Genomic DNA, 26,258 nt, shown 5'->3' with positions numbered 1-26,258 from the left:
TTATGGTCTCTTTTTAATTCATAAGTTATTTAGAAATGTGTTTTTAAGTTACAAAAATATGTAGTTATTACAGTTGTTATTTTTATTGTATTTTAATTGCACAGTGTCCAGAGAACGTGGTCTCATAAAATGAATTTTAAATTACATCAGACCTGCTTTGGGCCTAATGTATGGTTAATTCTTTTAAATGCTTTATATGCATACATTAGATAATATACATTCTCTAATTGTTGCATATAGAAGTCAATCTTGCTAACCCTGTAGTTCAGATCTTCTCTGTACTAATTTTTGAATGAACCATCAATAATTGAGTGAAATGTGTTGAAATTTATCCCCCCAATGGTGGATTGACAATTCCTTTTTTTGTTCAATATACTCTTATTTCCTATATACAGAGGGTGCCCCCCAAAAATGTATACACATTTTAAGAAAGGAAAAAACTGTATTAATTGTGATTCTCAATATATACTGATAACAAAAGATGAATACAAGTCATATGTATGCATTTTTTGGCACCTCCAGTATAAAGACAAATTTTTTCCACCGGGATCTGAGTTTAGATTTGTTAGATCATGTTGATAAATTTAAACTTTTTTTGTTATTTACTGGTTTTTTCTGATCTTTAACAATGATTTGATTTTAAAATCAATTTTGTCTGACATGAACCTAGCTAACATCCTTTTTTGATAGTATTGTTTTAGTATATGTCTGTTTTAGCTAGCCTTCAAGATTGTGCTCAATAGTCCCTAGTTTCTAGTAATCAATTCCTTGAATAGTCCTCTCCCACAATGAATAGGATTAACTTGCATAATCACTAAGAAGTTGCATAAAGGGCAATGTGTAGCCTCAGGTGCCCCAGTCAGGCCTTGAGATAACTGCAGGCCCAGCCTGCATCTTGATTGCAATCTCTTGGGAGATCCTGAATCTGAATCTAGCAGTTAAATCCCTTCAGAATTCCTGATCTTGTGAAATAAAGCAAGTTTGTTTTAAGCCATTAAGTTTTGAGGTAAGATGTTGTGTAGCAATATATACATATTGATTAACTGATAGATAGAAGATGCAATCTAATTGCATACATTTACTTTAGTCTTCCCATGTTCTTATATTAGGGGTAAATAGCATAAGCATATAGCATATATTTTAAAATCCAATCTAATAATCTGCATTTTCATTGGAGACTTTATTGATTTACTACGGTTATTGATACAGCTTGATTTATTTCTACCATTTTGTTCTTTTTCAATGGGTTCACTTTTTTATGCTTCTTTTCTTATTTTTTCCCTTTTTAATTAATTGTTTGAGTTCTTTCTTATTTCATTATTCCCTCTATTATGTTAGCATTTATATTATATTACTTTTCACTTGGTGGTTATTATAGAAATTTGGTCTTTCATATTTAATTTATAATTTTCAAAGATGTCTAACAAACAGACAAAATTTATCAAGCTGTAAGAATACAGTAACACTGAGCACTCCCCCTTCTGATTTATATTTTTGCCCAGTATTTCAGAGTTGTCCTTTTAAATAAAACTACTGATCATTAGACACTGTACGTATTATTTTATGTAGACACTATTATTCAGATTAAAATACATGTCTGCATTTTACCACTATTCTTTTTTTCTATCTCAAATTATGCCTGTGATAATTTTCCATTTGGTGGCAATACGTCTTTTAGAAGTTCCTTGCGTAAAGAATTGTTAGTAGTAAATACTTTTTTGTTGATCTGAAAAAGACTCTATTTCAATTTTATTTTTGAAAAATAATTTCTCAGGGTAAATACATGTTTGAATACAGTTATAATAGTTTAACACTTATTGTTAATAATTCTTCTGTTTGTCTAATTTTCTGTTTTTATTAGGTTATATGTCTTTATTTTCTTGATGCTTTGAAGAGCTTCTCTTTGACTTAGGTATTCTGCAATTTTGGCCAAACACATCTACATGTGGATTTCTTTTCATCTATTCTGTTAGAGATTCATTATGTTTCCTGGATCAACAAATTCAGGTTTTTCATTTATTTTGCACCTTTTTAGCCACTATTTATTTACATGTTTCTCCGCCCCCCCCCCCATCCCTATTCTCTGTTTTTTGGCTTCCAACTACACATATCTTGGAGCTTCTTATTCTGTCTTCTATATATCTTTAACTTCTTTTTTATATTTTCTGTTTCTTTTTTTCCCCTCTGCACTACATTCTAGATAGTTTCATTAGATATATATTCAATTAACTATTTCTTCAGCTGTATCTAGAAAACTGTGTAACTGGTTTATGGATTCTTTTTTTTTGAATTCCAAAAATTGTATTTTTCACTTCAGGAAATTTCATCTTTTTGAAAATCTTTCTGAAAATGATTGGTGGTTGTGTATTGCTTACTCATATTTGTGGTTCCATATTTTATTTTCTTAAGAATTTATGATATAGTTTGTAGTAGTCAAAATAATGCCCCACAAAGGCATCTATGTTTTAAGCACCAGAACCTGTGGATGTTATGGTATGTGGCAAAGGGGAAAAAACATTGCAGATGGAATTAAGATTGCCAATCATCAGATAGGAAGATTACTCTGGATTATCTATGTGGGCCCAATATGATCAGAAGGATCATTCAGATTGGGGAAGGGTGGCAGAAGAAGTGGGTTAGAGGAGAAAATGTGGCAATGAAAACAGGATCAGAGAAATATAATATGGCTGGTTTTCAAGATGGACAAAGAGAGCCATGATCCAAGGAATGTACGTTATATCTAGAAGCTGGAATGGCAAAGAAATAGATTCACCTCTAGAATCACCCTAACCCTCCCAACACCCTAATTTCAGGCAAACAAAATTATGAATTGCACTTTGTGGCTACAACATGTTTACATATACCAAAAGAAAAGCTTGAATGAGTCGGAAAATCAAAAAAATTTGACCCTGTATAGAATTTATTGAGGAATCTTGTATATGCTTATGAATCTTTCTAGTGAGAACTTAATTCTGTAGGACTTGGTTGTTGAAATTACAGATACCTAGGTATTTATTCAACTTCAGCCAGTTGTTTTCATTTATATTTTTCATGAGATTTAGTAAATGGAAAGCAAAAATGTGAAAGGCAATAAAGTCAGTGAGTTTTGCTATCATAAACTTGGATAAGAGACTTGGAAAGAAAGACTTTAAAGCCAGTTACGGAAATCAGATTTTTATTACCCATGACTTTCACCAATCCAAATTTTTCATATATCTTTTCTCGCAAATAAGGTAGAATTGCTTGCATTCTACATCAACTGACTGTAGGAATAATTCTTAAGTATAATTCTCTAGCTCTATTTAATTGCCCTGTGGGAAACACATTAAAGTTGTCAGCACCATCTTTTTTACTTAGGCTATGATCTTTTGTGAGTAAAACTTTCTGAGAAATAATTTGCAAGTGTGAGAGCTAGAATTTATTTTAAAGTATATGCATTTATACTTTAAGAATGAAATCATCCTGTTCATTTATCTTCATTTCAATATTTAAATGTTAAATGTACCTTGCCCCCTATTTTATTAGTCAAAGCATGTGAGCATGACACATAGACCTTTTAGCAACTGGGTCAAAATCAGAGGCAGAAAGTATATATAGATTGGTGTGGTCATATGTGTAAATATCAGAAAGAATTATGTCTTAGAAATCCAGTGATAATTTTGGCCCCTTCAGTTGACATTTTTTAATATATTCTTGCATCTCTGCCTGTCTTGTGTGAGATGGAATGCCTTCTACAGGTATCTTGAAGATCCACTTACACTAGCTAAACAATAAGGAAATGCACTAGCTTTTATATAACAGGACTTCAAAAAGTCAGACAAATTTTCAGTATGGTTGATTCAGTGCTCACCAAGGGCATCAGAGACCAAAGTTCTTTTACTTCTTACATATGATGCCCAGGGTTAGCGTTCTCCTGAAGTGCTGGGAAACTTCAGCTGTTCTAGGTATCACTCCGGAACATGAAAATGTTAGGAAGAAGAGGAATGACTTTCATCTGGCTTTCTCCTAGGAGAGAGGGAACATTTCTTAGAATGCAGACATCCTTCTTGTCTCATTGGCAGAATGGAACATACTGCCCATTCCTGAGTCAGTCATTGGCAAGATCAAGGTTAAACTTAGAACTGTCATGGTCACTCTTAAAACAGAAGGTGGGGGAGTCTCCTTTGAAGCACATGAATGACTGTAGGAAGGTTATATTAAGAATGAAAAAGGGAGAAATTGATTATGTGTAGACAAACAAGTTTCAACTACATCACTAAAATATTTTATTTATTTGTTTAGATTTCAAATTGTTACAAGAAACCCATTTAATCTCTACATTCAAACTTCTAATTTATATTCTTAATAAAGATTTTGAAATGGACACTACCTGAACTGCTAACTCTCTTGCTATATGATTGAAAAAGAATTCTTATGGCTATCAAAGAGGGTTAATTGGTCACCCAAACAGTTTCACAATGAATCAAATCATGGGAGTGAAACCACAAATTTTTCAACACCCCTGAGTATTGCTTTCATTTTTCAGGCAAGTGTTCAGGTGCAACTGAAACTAAATACAACCTTATTTCTAAATAGAGTATTAATGCTCCTGGAGGAGAGAATAAAGCAGCCATTTTTAAAGGTGTGGTGGGATTTGTTTCAAGTCATTAACATTCCTCACAGTGTGTATTAGAAAATGGCTTAGAAAACGTCATAAGTGACTGAACGAGAATTTATTAACCAAAAGATACAAAAGCGGAAGAGTCAAGAGAATGACTGAAAGAAACGTCCCAACAATTGAAATGTCCAGACAATAGCTTTGAAAATCACATTTACAAGAATACTAAATGACATAGAGGAAAATGTATAATGTAATATTAATTAAAAATTAGGATACAAGGTGCATTCCCATTATGATCTCAGTAGTAAATGAGTTGAAAAGATTTGGAAAATTTTAATTTTCTCTTATGCATTTTGTGCTTAGAAAAATTTCAAAGTTGTGATAAATTATATTGTTACCAAGTGTTCTATGCCCTCCCTGTCAAAGAATTATACATTTGCACCTAACTCACAGGCAGATGACTTGCTTTGATCAATTAAATGTGAGTGAAATGATGTTGGCCGTGTCTGAGCAGAAGCTTCAGAACCACTGTGAGCCTGTCACTCACTGCTCTCCTCCTGCTTTAAACACAACATGTCCAGATAAGGGCCGTTTGTCATTCTGCATCCATGAATTAAGAACACATGTAGAATGTACACGTAATATAGACAAGACATAAACCTCTGTCATTAGAATGCATTGATATCTTGAAGCTGTTTATTACCTCAGCACAACCTAGCAAAAGCTACCTAAGGTAAAGATCATGAGCTTTATGTTTCAATTCAGAAAAATAACAAATAATACAAAATTACACTCTAAAGAATGAATATGCTTTAAAATCACACCATAAACACTTTCACGGGGAGGAACGTGAATATGCCAGTGCACTCTGGAGCTCAGGGAGAGGAAAAGGAAGAGGATTTTGTTCTAAGTCCCTTTGCCCACTCCTATGGGAAGTGGTGTGATTTTCCTTTCTGCTTCATTTTAGCAGCCTTTATTCTTCCGGTTCTACTCTTCCTTATGAATGCTTCCAGTGCCCACCACCAATTATAAATGATCCAGCAAAACATCCAGATTCCTGCTCTCTTCCTCACTTGGCGTCTCTTATCCTCTCCTACCTACTTTAGTCTCTGCTCAGCAAGGTCTCTGATAATGTCCTCACTGTCAAATCTAGGGCCTTATTTAGTCCTCATCTTCTTGATTTCTTTTTAGCCCTTGCTTCACTCAAGTGTGTATCCCTGTCCTTACTGAAACTTTCCCTTACTTGGTTCACCAGGCGCCTTGATGTTTTGTCTCTCCTTACACTGCCGGGACCATTCCTTTCTGTCTGTTGAGTTAGCATTTCCTTATTTTCCCTTTTCTTACATGCATGTGTGCCTTGAGCTCTGTTTTTATCCTTATTTTCTCTTATTTTTCCAACAAATCTTCTTTGTCATTCATATCCATTCGTTTCAGAGATGTAGAGAGGAATGAGCAATGCATCTTTGAGTTGCTTTAATCTATTTCACTAGGAAACAGTAGCATGGCTATTGGCGCATAAATACTTCAGAAGATGGTATTGCATCTCTGAGATTAGCATATTGCACTATGGGAGTTAAACCTATTTTGATTCATTAGTGGAAAACATTCTTGTTGATGATATTATTCTAAAAGTTGACCTATGACAATTTTAATATCTAACCTCATTTTCTGGGGCCTTTTCTGGTATGATATATGATCACTATTTTTCATAAAGAAACCACACTTGACAACAACAAATAGTATTGATCTTGGCAAGATTTAAGAAGTTATGTAATTGCTTGAGCTTCCAAATATGAGTTCATGGACTGTCATGTTCGTGTAGAAAAAGAGCCAAAATCTAAGTTAACAATTTTATAGAGCCTGCAACAACACATGCACTGAGAAATGTTTATTTTGTGTGAAGCAATGAAAGCTTCTGTAAAACTTTGCTTGTTTTCTCAGTTACTCTATTGGAATCTAATTTTTTTCCCATCTTAAGTGTGTTTGAAGAAATAACATCTTTACTCATAGTCAGAAAAATTCATATTCTCTCTGAAATCAGGTATTGTAATTATCCATCTTCACACACGGTGCTATCCTGAAGAGATGAAATGTATCATGTTTTAAAGATTTCTAGAAAAGAAGATTTAGAGCTTACTTTTGGTGACTTACTCCAATGATTAAATGCCCTCAGAAAATTATTTCTCATCTAACCTGAATACTTTGCAATATGCTTAAATATTTCCTTCTATATGTCTTCACTGAAAATGTCTGTAAAGTAACTTTTCTAAACTGGAAAACCACATTTTAAATTATTCCTTGTCAACTTTCTTTAATCTAACTCAAGTCTTAAAAAACAAAACAAAACAAAAAGAAACAAATCCTGAATCATTTCTGATATACTTTGAATGCTTTCCAAATAAGGCTTCCCTTTAATCTCCAATATTTAAAAGTATATGTTTTGTAAATTTATTTTTCTTAATTTACAGTTCTATAATTCAGACTATCCTCTGAGTCCATTTAAATATATATGATTATAAAATATATGCATTGAGTGAGACAAAAATGCTTTTTGAACAAACAAACCATTCATCAAGTTTAGACCAATAACTGTCAAAACAAAAAGATGGTCTATGAAATTTTTTTTCTGTTAATTCTTTTCAACTTCCTGACTTTTGTAGCTGCTGTTAGTCTTAGGCAGGATTATCAGAGTGTAACGTAAATAAGAGATTAACTTTACGGTCTCTCCATACACCATAAAACTTCTCGACCCACTGAAGTCCCGTAGGGTCAGCATTTTCTTTGGCGAGCTTGACTCTTTGGCTGGGGTGCTGTGGGGCTCACGCCATGGAATATTGTCAGTACAAGGGATATCCTTTGGAAAACAACGCAAACTTGCTCTCTCTCTCTTTTCTTTTTTTCTTGTCTTTTCTTTCTTTTTTTTTTTTTTGTTTTGCGTACAACAGTAGGGAAACTCTCATTCCTCAATTTGTTAATGTCAAAACGTCTGAAGAAGTTTACAAGGATAAAGAAAAGCACTGCTAATTAACTATTGTGTTATAATCATAATCAAAATTTACAAAATACTTTCTGTGCCAGGTAGCACATAGATTGCATAAATTTCTGCTGACAAATTTTCTGCCAGTCCCGTGTCTCAGGTCTCAACAGTTGGGTGTTTTGTGCCAGATTTCTGATTAATTAGGAAAATTCATCAAGTAATTATGAAAATAACTCCTCAAGTCATTTAGGCACAAGGTAGTGTTTTCCTGTTATATTTCAAGTAAACAAAAGGATATTGGTTGATTGTGGGACGGGAGTTGATTGTAACCTTTTGGCTCTAAATAATTCCATTTAATGGTTTGGAATTCCAAAGCTATGGCATTCATTACGGAAGCAGAGGAAGTAAACACGTGAAAAACAGGGAAGGGGACTTATTGAATCCCAACTGGCTTCCTTTCCCCAACATTAATTTGCAGGTGGACTAAATCCACAGACACTTCTCCTCACACACAGACAAGCTAAATAACTTTTAGTCTGTTCTCATGCTATCTTTCATCCCTGAAGCTGGTCGTACATGTATTCAAATGAATCAGTGAGGGGAGCCATGCTGAGAGACTTTAGACTAGATGTGAGTAGAATTACTGAGAAGTTGATAAAGACGGATGTTTTCAGTTACAATTTTAACTGGACATAATGGCTTCCCCACAGGAAAGCTCATGGATCCATAAACCAGTCCACTGCTCCCTTACAGGAAAGGAGCTGTTTATTACTGCAGCCCATGCCACCTGCTCAGCAATCCAGTGTACATTGGTTCTCTTGGGAACAACAGGGTGGGGTAGTTACTAGAAACAAGGCTGAGAGCTAGCAGTATTCCACTTCCAAATTCTGGCTGACTCCTCCATTGACCTCTGTCTAGTTCCCTCAATAAAACTACCCATTGCTTATTTAATACTGGAGCCAGATATGTAGTGTCTTGGGAAATAGCCACATTTCACTGGGATTTCTTTGGCACAGAATGCATTCAAAATGATCTTGGTCACCAACAAATATTTATTGAGCATTCTTCTATTGGGCATATGACAAATGAGTCAAAAGGCGTAGAGTATGCCTGAAATTCCATGATGTGCTTCTGAAAACCAAGTTTGTTATAAAGGGATTCTTTTGGACATTTGTTGGTATAGCATGAGATTTAAAAAATACTATGTAAATTTATCTAAGATATCTACAAATTAAGTTAACTTTGTAGTACCTAATTGTTAGGTGTTGTTTATACTAAACAAAATCAAATTTAAAGCTAAACATCGGTGACAAAAGTATCCCCCACAAAGAATCAGAATGCTAACATACAAAAATCATGTTTTTTCCATTGTAGTTATTAGAACACAGTAAAAAAATGTTGCTGTCTTTGGAACCCTGTGTTTGCACACTTAGAATCATGAGGGTGCATACAACAAAATATTCTCTGTGCCCTCTAAAGTGGGTGACAGCTCCTGGGCGCAGTATACTCCATAAACAGCCCAAGTGACAGAACATTCCTAGCAGCAGAATTTACTGGCAGCTGACCAACATGAATGTTTTTGTATTATCCTTGACAGAGGGAAAAAAAAATGTTTCAGAAATTAGTGAAGTTGAGAAGATGGATATCCAGAAATGGAAGGCAGGGAAAGACAAATGCTTTTCTCACACGTTATTAAGCATTGGAAACAACTAAGGGATCACTCCAGAGATCCCAAATGTTTTAGAAATACAAAAGCTAACAAAATCTCCTGGTATTTAAAAAACCCAAATCACCCAGCTTAGTCTCTTCTGAAAAACTTTGGTGTTACTGTATGATATAAGAAAAACAAACACAGTAATAGAGTGAAAAATCTCCTAAAAGGTCCACTCATGAAAACTGTTCCTGTGAGAAGCAGAATTTTGCTCAGATGCCTCTGGACAGTAGCGCTCAGCCATAGCACCTCCTCTAGGCCCACCTACTGATGTGGGAGTCCTGGTGTTTCCACATTCTTAATGAGGAAGTTACTTAGCTAGAGTTGAAGGTGGAAATGAACAGAGGTAGAAGCACAAAACATGCAAGTACACTGTTTGTCGGAGTCTCTGTTTCTTAGCTTGTAGTTTTCCTGTGATTCAGTTCCCCCATTAAAAATGACACCACCAAACTATTTTTTTTTAATCACACATATCTTGCTATTGACTGCCTCAGGACAAAGTAGCCAAGAGATGAGCCGTAATGCACGATGTGTAAGTTGATCAGAAAGGCACACAGTCTTTTCCAGTCATTTTCAGGGATGCCCAGAAGTGTGGGTCATCTACATCTTTAGAAGAAAGCTCTAAGCTCTGCTCTATAAATGAAAACTTTCCCTAATTGTGCACACCCTCGTCCTTGGAGGTCATCAGATTCCCATCAGGAATGAGGTGTTGTCGTCAGCTTGAACTGCTGTCACAGAGTGGCACAGACTGGGTGGCTTCAACACCAGAATTTAATTTTCTCACAGTTTTAGAGACTAAAACTACAAGGTCAAGGTCCCAGCAGGTTTGATTCCTGGTGAGGGCTCTTTTCTGGATTGCAGATGGCCACCATCTCACTGTACCTTCACATGACCTTTCTCCCTTCTTGCTCTTTGAGAGGGAGAGAGAGAGTGAGAGATCTGGTGTCTCCTCCTCTTCTTATAAGGACACCTCTCAGATTAGGGACCCACTCTTATGACCTCATTTAAACTTAATTATCTCCTTAAAGGTCCTGTCTCCAAATATAGCCACCTTGGGCGTTAGGGCTTTAACATATGACTTTGGGGAGACACGATGCAGTCCGTAACAAATAATAAATACTGAGTAGTAATTATTAATCAGGCATACGGACTAGTTAATAAAAGAAGCCAATTCAGGGCATTCAGCTAAGTGAAATAAATCAGACAAAGAAAGACATGCTGCATGATATCACTTATATAAGAAATCTGAAAAAACTGAACTCATAGAAACAGGACAGATTGGTGGTTGTAGGAGCAGGGGGTAGAAAAAAATGGGTAAAGGTGGCCAATGGGTATAAACTTCTAATTATAAAACAAGTTCTGGCGATGTAATGTACAGCATTGGGACTATAGTTAACAATCCTGGATTTTATAAGTTGCTGAGGGTAGATCTTAAAAGTTATCATCAGGAGAAAAATGTTTGTAACCATGTAAGATCATGGATATTAACTAAACTTATTGTGGTAATTATTTATATATATATATATATATATATATATATATATATATATATATACACACACACACACATGTTGTACACCTGAAATTAATACAAGGTTATATGTCAATTATATCTCAACAACACTTGGGTAAAAAGAAACTTAGCAGATAAGATCTCACTTTATACTATAGACAAATATAACAGGAGACACTTCACAGTGTTTACTAGAACCTGATTGACTTGGAATCACAATTTCATCACGTACTAGTTGTGGGCACTTGGGCAAATAGCTTAACAACTCTGAACTCCAGATCTTTGGTATGAAATAGGGTTAGTATAGGGATTGAAATGAGGTACTTTATATTAAGTAATTAGCACAATGCATGGCCTGTAATATAGACTCAGTGGTTATATAGATATATATAATATATATAACATATATTATATATACATATATATTATATATATTACATATGTATAATATATATGTACACTATATACTAAATGAATTATATGTTATATGATTTATCATTCCTATTACGGTAATGTGAATATCAAAATTAAATTAGCTTCATTGGCAAATGGACATTTGTCAGAATTCTGTGGTAAGCTACACCTTTTGTATTCTTCACACTTCCAAGTGGGAATTTTCCTGGTCTGCTTTGGGGTTGGCATTCAGAGCAATATTGTTCTCTCTGGTGATAGCTAAAGCCCTCAAAGGACTTAATAACTTGCTTTAGGCTCAGAAAAGGACACTAGACACAACCCCTACAAGGTGACAAATGCTCAGGTGCGCTCCTGAGGCTGTGCTCTGAGAGAAAAGTACCAGTCAGTGGGTGGCAGAGCACAAAGCTAGTGACCGACGTATTGATGATTGTGACGTGTAAAATCACATGGCTATGCTTATGTCGAAACATTACCTCAGACCATAGACCAGTATTTATTGGTACGTGTGAGTGAAGATGAATGTGTTTTTTTTCAGCTATAAACCTATTTCTTGGCCACATTGACTTCAGGGTATTTTAAATCTTATGAGCAAAGCAGTAGAAGATTAATTGTGATTATTTTTAATTACTACTCCTCACAAAGCTTTTGACAGTGATGAGCAACTCAGTTCTTTCCTAAACATGATTTTATAGATTTTTCTAGGTTTGGCATTGCCCTTGTTTCTTGGCACAACATTGTGTTGCTATTTTTAAAAATGAGCATGACAGTGTAGATACTGAAATAGAAATAAAGCCAAAACGAAGCTTGGATTCAATTAGAAGAACCAAGAGGCTGACATTCAAATGTCAATGGATTTCCCCTACTCACTTTTTTTTTTTTTTAATTTTAAGATTTACTTACAAGATTTATTTTAAAGATCTAGGTTGCTATCACATTAAGCAATATCAATTTGATTTCCATCACAGTGAATAATCACCAGTGCTTTAATTTCAGTTGCCTCTTAATGACTTTAATTCTTGAACATATCACTTTAAATTAATGCTATTTGAATGTTTATTTCTACTCATCCTTTCTCTTCATAAAAAGGTTAAGAATAGGAGAGATTATAATACCTTGTGTTAGGTAAGGTCATATTGGTTATCATTACATAAAATTAATAGATATTTTAATTTCTAAATTGCTGTTATGATCTAGATATCGATATTTAATTTTTCTCAAGCTAAACTTTATCTCACTTTCATCCCCCTAGGTGGCATAATTATTTTAACATGTAACTGGATAATAGTCATACACCAGGGCCAGCTCAGTGGCTCAGGTGGTTGGAGTGCCCATCATGGGCCAGGGAGCTGTGTCCTACACAACTAGACTGAGAAACAACGGCTTGAACCAGAGTGTGGGGGAGGGGGGAGGCGGAAGAAGGGGAAAAAAAATTCACATACCTTTTTTCTCCCCCTCTCCTAAAACCTGGTAAGGTTAAGGGTTATATCTGAGTTTATTGCTTTCACACTCAGGAAGTTTACTTTCTAAAAGGAGGAAAATAAATATCAGATCCTTTGGAAATGTAACCAGTGAAATTTTGGCTGGTCATTTTTTGAGAAACCAAGAAAAATGCTGTCAGCCATAATACTAAATTTGGAAGTGCAGTGTTGTGCCGATGGGTATTTTAGCAAAGCTGATGCTATACTTGGGAATTTGTCAAGTACATAAATAATATTTCATTGCACATTTTGCTGTGTGCGAAGTAGATACAGAATGTATTCTTCACTTTAACAACGAGAAATGCCACACACTTAAAAATGTATTAGGGTGAGTTCCTCCATTCTGTTCTTCTCTTTTTATTCTTATAAAAGAAGAACCAAAACTACTTTTAAAATGTCATATCTTAACTAACATTATGGGGTTTATCCACCACATGGACTGTAGTTGTGTTCAGACAGCTAATGGAAAACTAAATCTCTTAATCTGGACACTTGGACAGCAAATCTTGCTGGTTAAACCAGTTGCAGGCTGGTGAAATGAAGATGCTTTCCAAATGGCTGTCCTTAAGAACTCACACACTTCTCTCTCTTCTGTCACCTGCTGTTGCTCTTCCAGAGTCTTTGACAGAGATAATGAATAATTGATGCCCGATTATATCTATAGTAAAAATACATCCGCTAAGAAATGACATTCTATTATGCCTAAAAACTCAAAATTTTGGAACTCAGAAATACCTTGGAAAAACAATACTGGCCAGCCTTGCAGGAAAAGACAGGGACTCCTGACAAGTAAAGCCAGATCCCAGCTGTCATCTAATCTAGGGCTCTTTAACTTGCACCACAATACCACTTGCCCTAAAGCAGGTTATAATTTATTGATATTTGTTTTTATTTGTTTACACCTAACCTTTTGTGTTCTGATGCTAATGATTAAAAAGAGAAGAGAGGAGGGTCCTGTTGCTTCCCAGAGATCCAGAAATTTCAGGTTTTGAGGAAGGGTTACTTTTTAAGGAGAGGGCATTTTATTCCCCTTGACATCCAGAAAGAGCCATAGATTTGAAGACGACTACCCTCATTAAAGACTGGCAACAATGCCGGGGCATTCCCTGACATACTCAGGAAAGCACAGCTGGGTCCCGTGTGTCACAGTCAAAACATGGTAAGGAGGAGGAAGAATGCAGTCAGCTGTTGAAAGAGCCAACATCACCTTCCAAATCACTTTTCACTAAGACCGATGATTAGCATTTATTTGTACTTTGCACATTTTAAGCCATACAACAACCCCATAACTGTTATCCTTACTTCACAGAGAAACTGAGTAAATTGTCCAAAATCATACAGCACGTAGAGTTAGGAGTCAGAAAATGAAACATAGGAAGCCCAATTTTTGAGCTCAGGCTTTCAACATAAGGAATAACTTTTTACTCTACTCCTTGTATCCTCCCTCCAGAATTGGTGGCATCAAAGGCCGTGTTCTAAGTAACTTTGATTAATATCTTTTATGTTTCAACATCTTTCATGATACAGAAAGGAATTTTCCATATGTTTACCTCATAATAATGACAACATAATTTTAACTAAGTAAACTACTTTTATAATTTTATGACATTTAGGCAAATAAAGTAATTATAATCCTCCATTTATAACACATTATAATCACTGGTTTATGGAGGGCTCTATTTTTTGCTTACTTAATTTAAAGTTTTACAATGATTATCGAGGGACCTATCACTTAATGTAAGAACTAGGATGCTGTCAATAATTTATACCTTCTTGAGCATTCTTCCTCCTACTGACCCCTGCACCTCCCTTCTACCAATTCTACTACCCTCTATCCTGAATTTCATGTTTGTATGTCCCTTACTTCTTAAAAAGAGTTGTATCATACATACGATAAAATATTTTTTAAAAATGTTTGCTTGTTTTTTTAATTGAAAATTGTGTAATATGTAATCTTCCACTATTGGATGACTGGATCTGGCTGTAGTTCATTAACTTTCACGTCTGCAAAATATTTAATTTTAAATATACTAAATTTTATTTATCCATTTCTCTATTGATGGATATTTGAATTATTTCCTTTTGTTAATGAAATGGTGGTACACATATTCTTACATGTCTTCTGGGGCACATGTCTTTTTAGTTATAACTCCGGTAGAGGGAAGGCTGGATAGTAGGGTATGCAAATATTATAATTTACAAGACAATGCCAAACTGTTTTTCAAAGTGATTGTACCAATTTACAGTTACATTAGTAATATATAAGTAATGCCATTGATTTATTTTTTTCTCTAACATTTTTTATCATCAAGCTTTTGAATTTATGAAAATTAAATGGTAGGTCATTGTGGTCTTGATTTGAATTTTGCTATAATTACTAAGAAGTTGAAAACTTCACATTTTAATAGGCTCTATGTACTCAGTTTTAGGATAAATGCTACTACCTTTTTCTAATCTTCTACTAAGTTGTTTGCCTTTTTTCTTATTCATTCTTGGAGTTCAATATATAGTCTAATAATTATCCCATGCTCATTATTTGTGTTGAAAACTTGTTGTAAGTATTATTGTTTTGCCTTTTTAAACACTTCTTTTGATGAACAGTTGTTTGTTTTCATGTAGTCTAATTTGTCATTACTTTTATGTTTAACAATTTTTATTGCTTATATAAGGTTGGATACATATTCTTTAATATTTTTCCAAATCCTGCTTTTGATATTTAACTCGAATCCATCTACAGTTAACATCTATTTAAGCTATGAGATAAGGACACAATTTTATTTTTTTCCTTCACCATTGACTATTTTTTCCAGCTCAGTGTTTTCAATAGTTCCACTTTCTTCATTGATCTTCCATGGCACCTCTGACAACATTCGTTACATATATGGATCTGTTTGGGGCTCTCTTGTATCTTCAGTTGGTTAATTTATTTGTCTCTGTGCTTGTTCTACAATTACTCAACCACTATAGTTTTACAATGAGGCTTGCTATCTGGTAGGAAGTCTCCATTTCATTTCGCCCATTTTAGCTATATTCTGTCAATGCTTACCTATTTGCTTTTCCATATAAATTTTAGAAAAAAATGGTAAATTCCATGAAAAATACAGTTGGAATTTTAATTGTGGTTACAATGAATTTATGTGTCATTTGGGAGAATTGACACCTTTTATATATTACTTTCCTAGTCATGAACATTAACCATCTCTTCTCTTTTTTAGGTCTTCTGTAATTTCTTTATGTAAAATTTTATCCTTCATTAACGTCATACAACTCTTGTTAGGTATATTCTTTGATACTTTGTGTTTTTGTTGCTAATGTAAATGTTGTTATTTCAAATAATATTTTGTATTTTTTCCCAGTTCTATAAAAATGTAATTGACATTCATATATTGATTTTATATCTGGCCACATTTTTTGATACAGAAAATATCATGCGTATGTTCTTTTTTACTTTAAATGCCTTTTCTAGAAGTTTCTTAGAGCAGATGTCCTGGGGGTAAATTCTTCCAGTTTCTATTTAACTGCAAATGTGTTTATTTTGCCCTCTAAGGGATCTGTTGAGAATAGATTACAGAAGGACAAGCCTGAAAACCAGTGGCAGGAAATCAATTAGAGGCTCACATAATCCAGGCAAGGATGGATGGTGGACTGGATAGGTTAGTAGTAGTGGAGCTGGTTAAAAAAAAAAAAAAAAAATCTATCTGTTCTCAATGTGTTTTCAAGGTGTAGTCAACATTTCCTGATTGGATGTAGAATGTGATAGAAAGAGAAGAGTCAAATTTAAAGAGTCAAGAAGGAACTGAGAAACTGGAAAGATGGATCTGCTGTTAATTGAGATGGGGGAACCGTGGGTGAATAACACTTTGGACATTGATCAGGGTTTCAGTTTGGGATATGTTTATATCATACTGAGGCACTTGAGTGACATTTTGTATATGTGAGCGTGGAGTTCAGGAGAGAACTTTATATTTGCCAGTCATCTACATATAGATGATTTTAAAAACAGTAAAACTTGATGAGGTCACCAAAGGAGTGAGTATACAAAGAGAAAAGGATCAAGAACTGAGCCTTGGGAGATTCCAATGTTAAGAAGAAAAAAAAAAAAAATATGGAGGAATCAGCAAAAAATATAGAAAAAATATATCCAGAGGTAGGACAGAAAACAACAGTACAGTATCCTTAAATTCAAGTGAAGGAAGTTAATAAAGGCCAAAGAGTTAATTATCTGTGTTTTATGCTACTGATAAGAAATATGTGTAAGACAAAGAAGTGACCATTGATTTAATGATATGGATGAAACTATTGGTGACCTTGAGCCAAGCAATGAAAATAAAGGACTGATTGGTTTAAGTGGTAGAGAGTAATTGGAAACAGCAATTTACAAGGACGTTTTCTCAAATTGGCAACAGATTTGAGAGAAAATTCTTGTTTTAAGGAATTTTCCTGCTAACCTTGAGAGAAATCGATCAGTAGCTGATAGACAAATTGGGATAGAGGCTGGAATCTTGTTCTGAGCTGACCAGTACAGCTGTCACTAGCCACATGTGACTATTGGGTACTTGAAATGTGACTGCTCCATTAGATATGCTATAAGCACAAAATATATACCAGATTTCAAAGATTTTTACCAACAAAATGATAAAATGTATCAATAATTTTACTTTAATTACATGGAGAAGTGATAATATTTTGGGTGTATTAGGTTAAAATATATTATTAAAATTAATTTTATCTGCCTTTGAATATTATTTAAAATATGGATACTAAAAAATTTAAATTACATATGGCTCACATAATATTTCTACTGGACAGTGCTTGCCTAAGCCATTATATCATCCAAGCACCCTCTCTATATGCCCGAGGATGTGAAGTGTGAGGAAAACAAAAATGAGGGAACTCCTGTCTACTGGGAATGTAAACACTTAATGATAAGTGAAAAATTCTACCTGAAATCTTCTTTTCTGGCGTGCTATAATTTATGGATAATTAAGGATAATAAAATGAAAACCTGCAGAGTAGGGATGGTATTTGAAGTAAACCTATTATCTCAAGAATATCAGCAATGAAAAAGGTCTCCTTCCAGGACCTTGAAATGTTTGTTTTGAAGCTATCAGCCAGATTTTGTGGAAAGGAGGATACAGTGACTTCATTTTCTCAAAGGTCTCACTGAAATTACTAGAATTTAACAAAAGCGTTAATTGCTATAAAGTTTTATAAATATTGGGTCCATTTACATACATGATTGTACAAATGTGAAATACTTTAGCTAATAAGTTTTGTGAATATTTTCTGCCATTGATATTTTGAAATTAATTTGATTTCATAGTACTTCAAGCATGAAAGGAATGCAATTTTCACTAAAAACTGCTTAATCTAGTTATTATCTGACTATTTGTATTCTCACTGGATATTTGATGAATGCTTGCTAAAGATATGGCTTCATTTCATGCCCAGTGATTACATAATTACTAAGCATGGAGGAACCCAGCTGTGTTTTTGTTTCATTGAACATCTTGAACTATTATTCAAACATTTGGGATAAAATAAAATCTAAAATGCATTTTGCCAAGGAATTTTTCCATTTAATTTTAAACCCACGTACATTTCAAAAGAAATTTAATCCATATGTTTATGATTTATTTACAATTAACTCATTAAAGATCTTGCTAAGTAAGAACTGTATGATATTTAAGAAGCTGGATATGCCATTTAAGGTTTATTTGTCCATTTGTTTTTTTCAGTTCTCTAACAGAATATCACCTTTGTGAAACAAACACCATTTTAAACCACTTGTCTAAAACTCTAAATCTGCAATGTTTTAGTTGCTCCTAATTGTGTATAACGTGAAGTCTTCCCTTATTATTGTAAAGACATTTTAGAAGGTTGAGTTATCATTAGTTTAAAAAAAAAATTAAGAAGCCTAGCAGTAAACATTTCAATTCTGTGTAATATTCTCTTTTTAATTGGCAGCATCAAACAAGGATTAAATATTTGCTAAGTGACTATTTTGTATGCTGCTTTTAATTTATTTAAAGTAGGTAACAGCTATCACGAAGCCTGGCATAATATAAATACTTAATAAACAATTTTCAAATGAGTGAATGAAAAAATAATGAATGAATGCATATTATTGAACTCAGCTGGAAAATACCCTGGATCTTTGCTATATTGATTTTAGATTCCATTTAATAGGACTGCAATATAGAAAAAATAGTGTAATTATCCTTTATTGATAATTTCTTATTTAAAATTGCTCGTGTCTAAAACAAAATATATTTATGTAAAATGTAAAAGATGCATTCATCTGCTCAATTATTAGCTTGAATGAGGTACACATATTGTATATACATTTTATACAATATAAATAATATATAAACACATATATAATATATCATATATGTTATACATGTATTACATATACTCATACGCATTTGTTATACTATATATACAAAATATGCACATATGTACCCATAGCATACAATATACACATGTTTGGATTATATGTGCTATATATTGTTATACATATATTGTATGTTATATAACTATATGTATACATATATTCTTACACCACCTCACTTAATCTTTACAGTGATATCATGAGGTATTAACCTGATTTTCTAGAGAAAGATACAGAAGGAAGGGTGACTAACTTGTATTTTTAAACACAGTTGACACTTAAACAATGAAGGGGTTAGGAACATGACTTTTGACAACCCCAAAACTTAACTATTAATAGCATACTCTTGACCAGAAGCTTCACCAATAACAATCAGTCAATGAACACATACTTTGTATGTTATATGTATTATATACTATATTCTTACAATAAAGTAAGCTAGAGAAAAAATGTTAAGAAAATCAAAAGGAAGAGGAAATACACTTTCAGTAGTATATATATTAGTTGAAAAAAAAATCCATGTATAAGTGGTCCCACACAATTCCAACCCATGTTATTGAAGGGTCAATTATAATTGAAATATAAAATATCTGAAGTCTTCTTTTAAACACTTTCAGGATGAGATACTAATGCACTTATTTTCTTGTTTTCTTTGGCTATATTAAAAAATATATTTTCTCTAAGTTTAGTCTACATTCTACAACAGAATTATGCAATGTATCCATATAAGGGATAACATAATAGAGGTCATGTAAGACTCTGGAAATCTTACCAGGCCAAAGTTTAGAAACCACTAATGTAGGGTATTTTCCCCTACCACTGAGCTATCTTAGATCTTCCTCTTCCTTTCATATCTCTCCTTAGTCTTTCTTAAATCACAGGAAGATATAGTTATATGTATAATTGTTGTAATAGGTTTATCTGTCCTTCAATTACTTTGCATGATGTGATGGAAAGAAACTCTAAGATTATAGATAAACAAATTCCAGAATATGTACATCTCATTTTGCTTTGTGTCCAGGAGCAAGAAATAAGCAATTTTTGGTATTCTTTACATCTTTGTACTCAAACCTAGCTGTCTTAGTGATTATCGATGAACTCTCAGAATAATGAACATTTAGCAGAAATTTGCGCTGCCTGATTTGTTTTATAAGTTGGAAGACGTGGAGGTTAGATATTCTTAGAACATGGTTTCCTCATTTTCCTTTATAGTCTGTGAATTATGCACTTAGGGTGCATTGAAAGGACCGATTTATCTTAATCAAGCTTTCACTTCAATTCATCAAAAGATCAGATCTTTCCTTATTTCATTACAACACATTATTCTTTGTTGAAAATGTACCCAGAGACATATGCATTGTATGTCTTTTCTTAAGCTGAAAGATAAACAAATAGTGAATTCTGCTAAGTGAACAGATGCCATAATTCCATATTCTATATCTATCACCAGACTGTGAAATCCTCATCTCTTTCTGAGAACTGTTAGAACTTCAGTTCTGGTTTTAAATGGTGCTTTCCTGGCAGGTTTGCACACGCTGTATGAATTTTATGTACATATGTGAAGCATGGTCTATGGTTCTGTTGTCAAAAATAAACTGTTCAAGAACATGATCAATTTCTGATGCTGTCAGTATCCAGACTGGTTTTCTGTAAACAGAATATGTAATAGAGTTCCACTTGACATCTCTCTTTTAAGACTGAGAAACTGTTAATTTACTACAGACTATATGGTCAAGACAAACGGACTGGCTATTCTCAGTTTCTTCAATGCATTCCAGTTTAGATTAACTTCCAAAGTAGGTGAAATGTCTCTCGGTTTTGTATTGCAAACTGTTCACAAATTCCTTTGTCAACATTTGCTATAGGATAAGCAATGAATTGTTCCTTGCTGTGGGTCCCTCAGTAGCCCTAAGAGGAAGCCCCACCTTTCTCCCAGCCACCTGAGCAATCCATCTGAAAAACTTACCCATATAGAACATCAGTCCAGCACACATTGGCCACACACACTAATTGTGCAGTTTTTCTTTTTTTTTTTTTAATAAACATTTCATTGTGCCTTTTTAAAATTTATTTATTTTCAGTTGGGAACTGCCTACCTACACACAGCGCTAAGCTGAAACTAACCTTTCCACTCAACTCAACAGAAAGGGCAACTTTGCCTGCGCAGATGGTGGTGTGCACTGCTGTGTGCAATCCATTTCCATGTCAGCGGGCATTCTGGACTTTTCAGAAGCAATTTAAAACATATTATAAAAAAAAATATGATGTAATGGGTTGTTCTCTAAGTGTTTGCATTAGGTAGACAAACACTCCTTTTCTTTTCCTGCTTTAAAAGCTAACTGAAATTAGGTAAGTGAAATTAAGTTATAAAGTAATATTTGCACTTTGTGTGTGTGCGCGGGTGGGTGGCAGGGTTCACCTAAATAGCAATGAGAGTTTTAATAAGCTTCCAGCTATACAACCAACAATAATTTGGGAGATAGGAAAATATGGTGCCAAAACTGTCTCATAAGAAAAGATTAGTTAGCCATGATTACAAAATTATGTCAGAAAAGAAGTAAACAAAACAAAACAAAAACACCAGACAAAAGCAAGACCTACAGTTTTCAGTCCTGCTCTGCCATTACTCAGTCATTGAATTCCTCTGGACTTTAGTTTTATCACATAAAATAAAGGGTTCAGTTTATATTGACACTTCTAACGTAAACTTCTTAGAATCTAGCTCTTGGAGAAATTTAGATACTGTATTCGCTCCCTGTCACATTTAGGAGTTCATGAAGAAATTTGTCTTTGAAAGACTTTGATTAGTCCAACAGTAAAGAAACCAAGGGAATGCAGATTGGTGCAGCCGCTATGGAAGGCAGTGTGGAGGTTCCTCAAAAAATTACGAATAGAATTACCATATGACCCAGCAATCCCTCTCCTGGGTATCTACCCAAAAAATCTGAAAACATTTATACATAAAGACACGTGTCCTCCAATGTTCACTGCACCTTTATTTACAGTGGCCAAGACATGGAAGCAACAAAAATGTCCTTTGATAGATGAATGGATAAAGAAGTTGTGGTATATATACACAATGGAATACTATTTGGTGGTAAGAAAAGATGAAATAAGACCATTTGTGACAACATGGATGGATCTTGAGATTATAATGCTAAGCGAAATAAGTCAGACAGGAAAAGCAGAGAACGATATAATTTCACTGATGTGTGGTATATAAACCAAAAACAACAAAAGAACAAGACAAACAAATGAGAAACAAAAACTCAGACACAGACAATAGTTTAGTGGTTACCAGAGAGTAAAGGGGTAGGGAGGTGGTAGATGAGGGTAAAGGGGCACAAATATATGGTGATGGAAGGAGAACTGACTCCGGATGGTGAACATACAATGGGATTTATAGATGATGTAATATAGAATTGTACACCTGAAATCTATGTAACTTTGCTAACAATTGTCACCCCAATAAACTTTAATTAAAAAAAAAGAAAAGAAACCATGTAACTATGTTTGACTCAGTGTTTCTGAATTTATTTGACCATAGAACATTGTACTATTAAAATGCTGGGAGGGGGCAGCCTGTTAGCTCTCTTGGTTAGAGTGAGATGCTCGTTAACACCAGGTTTGCCGGTTCGATCCCCGCATGGGCCACTGTGAACTGCGCCCTCCACAACTGGATTGGAACAACTACTTGACCTGGAGCTGATGGGTCCTGGAAAAACACACTTAAAAAAAAATAAATAAAAGTTTCAAAAAAAATGCTAGGAGACATACTTTGGGAATCATTGATTTAAATAATTAGTAAAATTCTGTTATTCTAAATTTTATGCATATTTATATTTCATGGTTGATTTGATTAATAGCATTAAAAGTTCAACATTTTACATTAATATAGCAGCTATTTGATATTTTACCATTTTTATTTCACTGTCTCCTGTATTGAATATTTCATATCTCAGGAATATATGTAAAGGGCATTAAGATAGTGAACAAACTCTGGTCTTCAGATTCCATGATCACGTTCTTTATCCTCATAAAACTTGTGTGTTTAATCTCTTTGATGTTTCAATTAATTGACCATTTTGAACTCATCTACCTTATAACCACTTTGTATGTCGTTAATTTTATTATTGCATACTTGAATGTCAAAAGAACTTGAAGTCCGGTAAATATCTGTCAGAGTTAGAACTCAAAGTTTAAATTCTTTGCTCTGTGGCTTAACTTACTGGGTTGTGTAACATCCAAATGACTGGAATGATCTGAACACTTTAAAAAAAAGTATAGATTGCTGCTATGTAGCACTCTAGCAAATCACTATGATGCTTGGTTCACAGACAAGTTTGTAGTAGAGGTGATAAAGTTTTGGGATATGAGGAATTGAATATTATGGGATATAATTAGGCGTAGCTTAAGAATAGTAATCTCTGCAGTGACATGATAGGAAAGAGAAAAACATCAGGGAACACCCAAATCACACCAGATGCCTTATAACCTTGTCACCTTGAAATGATTCAGGCAATAATTTGGCAGCTGTCACGCTGTGGGTGCCATATGTCTGTCTGACAGAGCTGAGATGCTACCTTCTGAATCAGTTTCATAACTATGATTCATACAACACTAGCTAATCTTCCCCTCATTATCTCTCATGCTATTTTAGCCTTTTCATCCTACTCTGAACCTTATCCTCAGAATTAATCACCTAATTATTCCAGAATGAATAATGAATGGACTGACAATACCTATAGTACTCTTCACACATGTTTCAGAAAATACCTGTTGCTCATTTAAGAGACAAAGTTTGACAAAGTTTGACTAATCTATCAGTGTTTTTAAAGTAATACTAGTTTTAAACTGCAGCATTCCAATAATACAAAAGACTAACTTTACCCACATATAAAGGCTAACTTAAATATATGCTAATAAACAGGAGAAACAGAAACGGGAAAGAATTTTAGTTCTACATGGGCTTCATAAGAAGAAACTTGAGCTTGATCTTGAAGAATAAATTGGATCTCAGAAGTAAGGAGGAGCAAAATGCTACTCTGGGAATTGGGAAGAAATAGGTTGGCAGACTTCTTAAATGAACAAATAGTAAATATTTTAGCCTCACAGGAAATGAATGCTGTTTCTGCCACAACTACTTATGCTCTTGTAGCTCAAATGTAGCCTAGACAATACATATATGAATGGGTGTGGTTCTGTTCCAATAAAACTTTATTTATTAAAAATGGATAACCAGTTTTCTGGCTGTAGTTTGCTGGCCTCTGCTATTTTTAACACTACAAATGATCAGTGTTTGACCTTATTATTAATATGCTGATAGAATGGAAGTTAACACGAATAAAGAAGTTAACCTAAGGGGTCTATGCCTTTCCTATAAGCTAAATTCTCTGCACCATCTAGCTCTTCCTAGATAGAACCTAGAACCTGGCTGATGCAGAATGACTAGTTTGTCATTATTTAATTGTAGAGCACTTCCATGTGCTGGGCATTTTATATATATATATATATATATACATACATACATACATACATATATATATATATGAAATTTCATTATGTCCTCATCTCACAGTGAGAAACTGAGTCATAACAACCTTGGGTTAGTAACATGCCCAAGATTACATAGCCAATAAGAAACAGAGCTGGGATAACAATTCAAATCATCTGGTCTTGAAAGCTTAAGTGTAATGGCCTTTCCTCCAGGTTTCTACTAAGCTGGTTTTATAGTCTTTAAGGATTGAATTAAGATGATACCAGAAATATTTCTAGAATAATATGAGACAAAAATGATGAATGCTTAGTCGTTAATTCCAACGTTAAGATAATCCACTGTCCAACCATGTCTAGAACATTGGTTAAGGCAACTTTGATTTCAGGGTTACTAATAACTGAATCAGAAAGAGCCACCAAAAACAGCTCCATTCTCAATGAGTATAGAATCATAGTTAATCTCCATTTATCTCCGCAATAAGACTTGTTATGACAACATAAAATAATAGTAAAACTAAAACTGCCAAAATTATGATGTGGTTTAAAAGGCATCTATTACTTTGTTTTCCACTACTAGCTATCAAACATTTTTAAATTTGCCCTATTAGACACAAGGAACATGGTACAGTCATGAAAACCCAGTAGTTTTCCATTATGGAGGTAACTCATCTAGGACTTAAGTTGACAATACAAAATAATATTTTTCCCACCTTTTTTTCCAAAGAGTGTAAATACAAAATTCTAACTGTTTCATTTCTTTACAACTTAGTTTTCTTTTTCATTCTTCCTTAACTAGAAGGTACTTTGGCAAGGTAGAGAAGCAAGAAGATCCCAAGCCTCCTTGGTTTTCATGCATCAAATCTAGTGACAGGAAATTATCTTTAAAAAATGGTAAAGGCTAGTTTTCCCTTAGGACTGAATGAGGGAAGGAAAATAGAGGATTCAGCAGGACAAAATACCCAGAGTAAAGTGTTAGGAACACAGAGAGAAAGTTGGGTGGGCTAGATTTTATGCAGTCCTGCCATTCACAGGAAATCTGATCTCCATTATTTTTTAAGTTGAAATATCTTGGTTTTTAAAGTGTTTCTTCATAAGTTCTACTTTCTTTCCATTATTTTCACCACTTCAATTGATTATTCCAGGAGCCATGTCCAGTTTTATTTCTTTTAGAGTTTTGTGAACAGAAAATGTACCCAAAGGACAATGCTGTTGGTTTTGCAACACTGGATAATATTCACAAGGGTGCAGACACTGACTTACCTTAATTAAGAGTGTGCTATCTGAATAGCGTGGGCTGTTTTGTTTTCCTTTTGCTCAGATGTCCTGCTTTCTTATTCCTGAATGTGATCTTTGTCCATTTTTATGGTGGTGTCTTTAAAAAAAAAAAAAACCATGGAGTTTTTTGTGTTTTTTGTGTTAAAAATGTCTTCTTTATTCCAGTGGTATAATGATAGTCACCTGTAAATCTATGAAACATTTCATAGATTTATCTTTTCAATTTAGGTCTCAATTCCCTTGAGATTGATTTTTTTTGTGTATGGTGAAAGCCAGTGATCCATTGTCGCCCCATTAGTATAACCAACTGGTTCCAGACCAATTATTAAAAAGTCATCTATTTCCACAATGACCTGCAATGTTAGTTTTTCTTATACAAAATTTATGAGTTAACCTGTGC

Source organism: Rhinolophus sinicus, chromosome 15 (assembly GCF_057876585.1).
Source record: "Rhinolophus sinicus isolate RSI-liver-muscle chromosome 15, RSI-T2T, whole genome shotgun sequence".
Lineage (NCBI taxonomy): Eukaryota > Metazoa > Chordata > Mammalia > Chiroptera > Rhinolophidae > Rhinolophus > Rhinolophus sinicus.
This window is presented reverse-complemented; position numbering follows the sequence as displayed.